The sequence below is a fragment of the Hevea brasiliensis genome, unplaced genomic scaffold (assembly GCF_030052815.1).
Source record: "Hevea brasiliensis isolate MT/VB/25A 57/8 unplaced genomic scaffold, ASM3005281v1 Scaf1, whole genome shotgun sequence".
Classification (NCBI taxonomy): Eukaryota; Viridiplantae; Streptophyta; class Magnoliopsida; order Malpighiales; family Euphorbiaceae; genus Hevea; species Hevea brasiliensis.
The window spans coordinates 282,835-289,418 of NW_026614585.1; the positions used below are offsets into that span (position 1 = coordinate 282,835).

The window sequence follows — 6,584 nt, forward strand, 5'->3', positions numbered from 1 at the left end:
GAAGAGGGGAAAACAAAGTTGTATAAGCTTACGGTTTAACAACCCTCCGGAAAGTCAAACATTTCTCGTCTCGTGTCCAGTAATTTCGAAATTTTTGAAAAGAAAAAAGAAAGAAAGAAAGAAAGAAAGAAGAAGAAAGAAATTAAAGAGGTTGATGACAGAGACGGGTCACAGACTCCCCATTTCTTTGCACCAAATCAAGCTGCCAGTTTGGACTGCCTGTTTGCTAACACGCCATCTAAAATATGCCTTTAATTTTCCTTTTCTTTTATTTTTTTACATTTTTATCAATTAATTTTATGCCACCTACCTCGTCAATGTAACTCCTTTTTTTTTTTTATGCACAATTTATGAAGTTGAAATAAATTTTTAGAAATGTATATTTTAAGATATTAAAAAAAATTATTTAATTAATTAAAAAATTTATATTATTAAAATACATTAAACTGAATGTAAAAATAATTTTAATAATCTTTACCAAACATATTTAAGATTTGTATATGAAATATATAACTTAATATATTTAAATGAAATTATTATAATTTTGTTAAAAATATGTGCAGTCCCTGAGTCCTATGTATTTTCCCTATAAAAATAATTATAAATAAGAATATTAATTTATTATTAAAAAAATTTACTATTTATTTTTTATATTAATTAATATTATAATTTGATCTTTACATTTTAAAAATTGAATGATTTAATCCCTCACTTATATTTTCATTAAAATCAGATTTTTTTATTTAATATTATCAGTAATTGAAGTGAAAAGGATAATACTATTATCCAATTAAAAGAAATTTACTATTTAGTATCTAGGTTTTGATTGATATTATAATTTGATCATTATATATTAAAAATTAAATAATTTAGTCCTAAACATATTTTCTTACTTAAAATTAATTATTTTCAAATAAATTAATTCTTTTTGTTCTATAAAAAGAATTCAAGAAAAATTTTTAATAAGGAAAAAAATTCAAAATCTATGAATCAAATAATAAATTTTTCTTAATTGAATAAAGGCTATATTTATTTTTTTGCTTAAATTAATGATAATATTTAATAAAAATATCTCTAATTTTGATGAAAATATAAATAATAGACTAAATTATTTAATATCTAAAATACATCAACCAAATCATAATATATATACAAATTCATGAACCAAATAATAAAATATCCTTATTATTATTGGCAAAAGATGAATGTGGATTTTCAGTAAAAAAAAATCATATAATATATGTGACAAATTTTTTTTCCCCATAATTGCCGTAATCATATTAAATTTATTCAAATTTTGGAATCACTTAGAGATATCACCTTTTTTTTTAATGAATAAACTTGATTCTATTAACTTAGACTTGAAAAAGTATAATGACGTCATGCAGATGATATCACTGCTATGACATCCTCGTCATGGTAATTAAGATCCAGTTGTTGCTACACAAAAGCATTCCGCACTAGTTCATTTCCTTTATATTCCAAGTCACTCAACACAACAAAATTATACAAAACCATACCCAAAATCTTTATCAGAGAAAAAAAAATGTTTGGACAATATTCCAGTGAAGAGTCCCCTCTCCACAACCTCCATGTCGACACCGACCAAAGCCCACCGACGACGACCCTGCAAATCATCACCATTACTTCGGGAACGCAAGGTTCAGGCGATTGCCGACATGATGATGATGATGAGATTAACCCAGTAGACGCTTGGCTTCCTATCACAGAATCTAGAAATGGCAACTTCTTCACTTGTGTATTTCATTTGCTTTCTTCAGGAATCGGATTTCAAGCTCTTTTACTTCCTCTGGCCTTCTCCATTCTTGGATGGTATGTTTCTTTTCTGTTCTTTGTATTGAAAATTTATTTTCCTGTTTCAATGATTTAAATAGGATTTCATACTCAAATGTGATTTTGTTACTCCATCTCCACTAAAGGGGACAAATTTTATTGGTCCAATTAATTAAAATAATTTTTTAAATATTTTAAAATTTTTTTAAAGAAGATCAGAGTTGTTGATATTTGAATTTTTGATCTCTTAAATATTTAATTATTTGAGTATTAATTAAATAATTTTCAGGGTGTAGCTGTAAAGGTCAATTTAAATGAATAAAACAAAATTACAGGCCATCCATGTGTATGAAAGCCCCAGAATACAAGTAATATTTGTTATTGTACTCCTCATTCTACAGTGTTTTTTTTTAAAAAAAAAAAAAAAAAGCCTTAAACCTTGTCTGGCGCGCAAGTATATCTACCCTTTACTAGCTTAATTTTATTTACTGTCCTTTGAGGTTATTTTATCTCACTAATTTTAATTTAATATAAGTCAAAATCCCTATATTTATATTTTATAGGCTTATTTTAAAATAAATAGAAAATTAATTAAATTCTCATAAAATTATGTTTGATTTTTTTAAAAAAATTTTTTTAATTAAAAAAATTAATTTTTTTTATTTTAAATATGAAAATTGATAAAAAAAATAATTAAATTAAATTGAATTCTTATAAAATTTTACAGATTAAGTATTTTAATGAAAAATTAATATAAATATATCTCTGTGGTTTGGGGCACAATAAAAAAAATTAGAGAAATTATATACTAAATTATTTTTTATCATATCAATACACTTAATCATGTTCAATTCAGTTTTAGTTAGAGTATCTAATAAAATTTGACTCAAAAGACTTTGGTTGATATTAAATTAAAATTTGAATTTTTTTATACAAATTGAAATTAAAAGATTTTAATAAAATAATAATGAGTGAAATTAACGCTCCTCTATTCGGTAAATGGTAAAAGAAGTGGAGAAAGATTTGTGGGAAAGTGGAGATGGGATAAAAGAAATGAAGGATATAATAATAATAATAATAATAATAATAATAATAATAATAATAACTATTATCTCTGGACCCACAAATTAAAGTTAAGTCATCCTCAAATCATAAAATGGGAAAGAATTATGGAAGAGTGAAAGTGCAAGGAAAATGTTGTTTTTCACTATTTAGGTACTGGTGAGAGGGAAAGTAAAAAAAAAATCATAATAAATCAATTATAAAAGGAAATTTATTTAGTCTTTTTATTTCTTAAAAAAAAATTAGGATTTGATGGTTATATGTATCATATTTTTTAAAAAAACAGTAAATATCTTAATTAATAAATAAAAAGATTATTTTAAAAAATAAATTATGCTAACAAATATAAAATATATACCTACTATATTCAATAATTTACCCTTTAACAAAATTAAATGGAGACTCTCGTGGGATGGGTGCCCTTTTAATTAGTAAAACCTTTATAATGGGTGCAGGACTTGCGGAATCATATGTTTATTGCTTGCATCTACGTGGCAGTTCTACACGATATGGCTTCTAGTACACCTTCACGAGGCACTCCCTGGACCCCGTTGCAGCCGATTTCTTCAACTTTCCATTGCTTCCTTCGGTTAGTCAGAAAACTACCCCCAACATTTTTTTTAAATAATTAATTTCGATTATTATGACTCGCGACCTTAAATTAAAGCTCTTGGTCAACCCAATTTCTTCAAGTAAACTTAATAATAATAAAATATTATTGTTTTCCTGAAAAAGTCAATTAATTAATCTTTAAATTCTACACGTTAATTCTTTTGTTACATGTTACTCCTTCACTTTTTTTAGTAAAATAATTTTTTAATGCTCACTATAACATTAGTCTCTCATTTTTTAATTTTTTAAAATTAAAAAAAAAATAATTTTATTTAAAAATTGACGAATTAAAATATTATTCAAAATTTGCAGGTCCAAAGCTAGGGAAATTGCTAGCAATATTTCCAGTAATGTACCTATCAGGAGGCACGTGCGTGATACTAATAATCACGGGAGGTAGGACCGTGGAGCTTTTTTACGACACCCTATGTGGCAGAGGAGCCTCATGCGACGCCAAGTCTATGACCGGGACAGAGTGGTTCTTGGTCTTCACTTGCGTCGCTATAGTTCTGGCTCAACGTCCTAACTTGAATTCCATTGCCGGCGTCTCCTTCATTGCTGCAATCACAGCCGTGGGATATTATACTCTGATTTGGGTATCTACCATCTCTAAGGATAGACCTAACAGGGTGTCCCATGATCCTTTACAAAATGGGAAATCTGATATGGCTACAATCCCTGCTATCTTCAACGCACTTGGAATCATTGCCCTTTCTTTTAGAGGTCACAACCTTGTGCTTGAGATACAAGTAAGCGATCATTCTTTTATAGTGCAATGGGCTCCAATTAAGAGTAAGGTCACATTGGTTTCATTTGTTTCAGAGAAACATTTTTTTAAAAAAATATTTTTTATATCTTTTAAAATTTAGAGGTTAAAGAATTTTTATGATTGAAAAAAAAAATTAAGTATAATATTTTATTTAAAAAAAGTTATTTATTATTTTTTAAAAATTAATAAATAACACTTATATATATATATATATTATTAATTTAATATTATAATTAAATAACAAAAAATATTTTTTATATCTTTTAAAATTTAGAGGTTAAAGAATTTTTATGATTGAAAAAAAAAATTAAGTATAATATTTTATTTAAAAAAAGTTATTTATTATTTTTTAAAAATTAATAAATAACACTTATATATATATTATTAATTTAATATTATAATTAAATAAAAAAAAATATTTTTTTTTTAAAATACTATTATGAAAAAAATTTTCATATATAAATTATTTTCTATGAAACGAAGAGAACTTAAACTATAACATTTATGATTAGAATAAATAAATTACAACTTTGTAAACATTTGAATCTTGTACAGTTAACATAATTATTCATTTTATATTTTCAATTGAGTTAAAAAAAATCTTTATAATTTTATTTATTGAATGGATATGTTGATATTGATTTTGATGCTAGGGAACATTACCATCAAGTTCAAAACATCCCTCAAGCAAGTCAATGTGGAGAGGAGTGCTTCTATCATACCTTATTATAGCAATGTGCATATTTCCCCTGGCAATAGCAGGATTTTGGGCTCATGGAAACAAGGTAAATTACACTTCCTCTTATGTATGAGAAATTTTTGTACATACTTAGTTTAGTTTATCATGAATTCAAGACAAGTTCTACCTATAAAATAAATGAGATTTATATATTTGTGATTTGAGTTCATAATAGATATCATCTAGATAAGTTTTTCTAATTGAGTATAATTTTATTGTGCATATGCTAACAATTTGCTTCATTTTATGACAGATACCTACAAAAGTAGGAAATACAAGCATATTTCTACAATTTTACAGCCAAAACGTCTCAAAATCTGTAAAAAGTCTAGCATACATCCTGGCACTGATAAACTGCTTGAGTTCATTCCAAATCTATGCAATGCCAGTTTTCGACAATTTCGAGTTGAGGTACATTAGCATCAAGAAAAAACGATGCTCGCGCTGGGTTCGAACAGGTTTGCGTCTTTTATTCGGAGGTTTAGCATTCTTGGTAGCAGTTGCTTTCCCATTTTTGCCTAGTCTTGCAAGTTTAATAGGAGGAATGGCACTACCTCTCACCTTTGCATACCCAAGTTTCATGTGGATATCAATCAAGAAACCACGTAGAAATGGTTTCATGTGGTGTTTTAATTTGGGGCTTGGTTGCTTAGGCTTTGAGCGTCATAGTGGTAATAGCTGCAGTGTGGACTTTAGCTACTAAAGGGTTACATGCCAACTTCTTCAAGCCTTGATCAATAAATTCTTCACCTACTTTAGTTCATCTCCACAGGAATACACATGAAATGACAGAGTGGAATTTTTTTTTCTTTTTTGTACATTATAAATTTTGAAAAGAAAGTTTTTAAATTTTTATTTTGCATATTATGAGATAAGTATTTGATCGTTGCGATACTAATTCGGTAATATTATTGTCTCATATTAATTTTGAAAAGGTGTTTGTACAATATATAAAATTTAAAAAAAATTTCTCCACTTAAATTAGCTTTTGGAATGAAATTAGATTTGATTTATTTTCTTTAACATGGTATTAAAGTTTACTCAATGATACATATTCGATTGAATTGATTTGAATTTTGATATAAAATTAAATTAATAAAAATTATTATTTTGATTCAAAACAACCCCAAGTTTACCTAAATCTAACTCAGTTTAAAATGATTCAGGTGAAACCTCCTTACTATGAAATTAAATAAAGTCCTAAAATATACTATTTGTTGCTATCTGAAGAGTGTCCGATGTGGCAATATCCACTGTTTTTTTTTTATCTATATTTTTTTATGGGGAAGCCCAAGTTCATATGTTAACTACGACCTTTATTCATGTGGGCCTCTTATATAAGGTCCACCTGCCCGGTGTCCCAAATCACTCCATTTCATTTTGTTTGGAATGGTGGAAAATATGGGAGGAAAAATAATAAGTGAGACTCATGATTTATATTCACATTTAAAGTGAAAGTGAAAGGAAAATTTATAAAATTATATTTTTATCCCTCAAAAATTCTTACTTTAATTGAAAATAGGCAAAAGGTCACCTTTTATTCTTAAAGTATGATGTAATAGTTATTTTAGTTTTAAATTAAATTTATAGTCAAATAACTTATTTTTA

At 26.4% G+C, this 6,584-nt stretch overlaps 1 pseudogene; it reads left to right on the plus strand.

Moving 5' to 3' along the window:
• The first annotated feature begins 1,491 nt into the window (after positions 1-1,491).
• LOC131176348 (lysine histidine transporter-like 8) lies at positions 1,492-5,874 on the plus strand (annotated as a pseudogene).
• Positions 5,875-6,584: the final 710 nt, after the last annotated feature.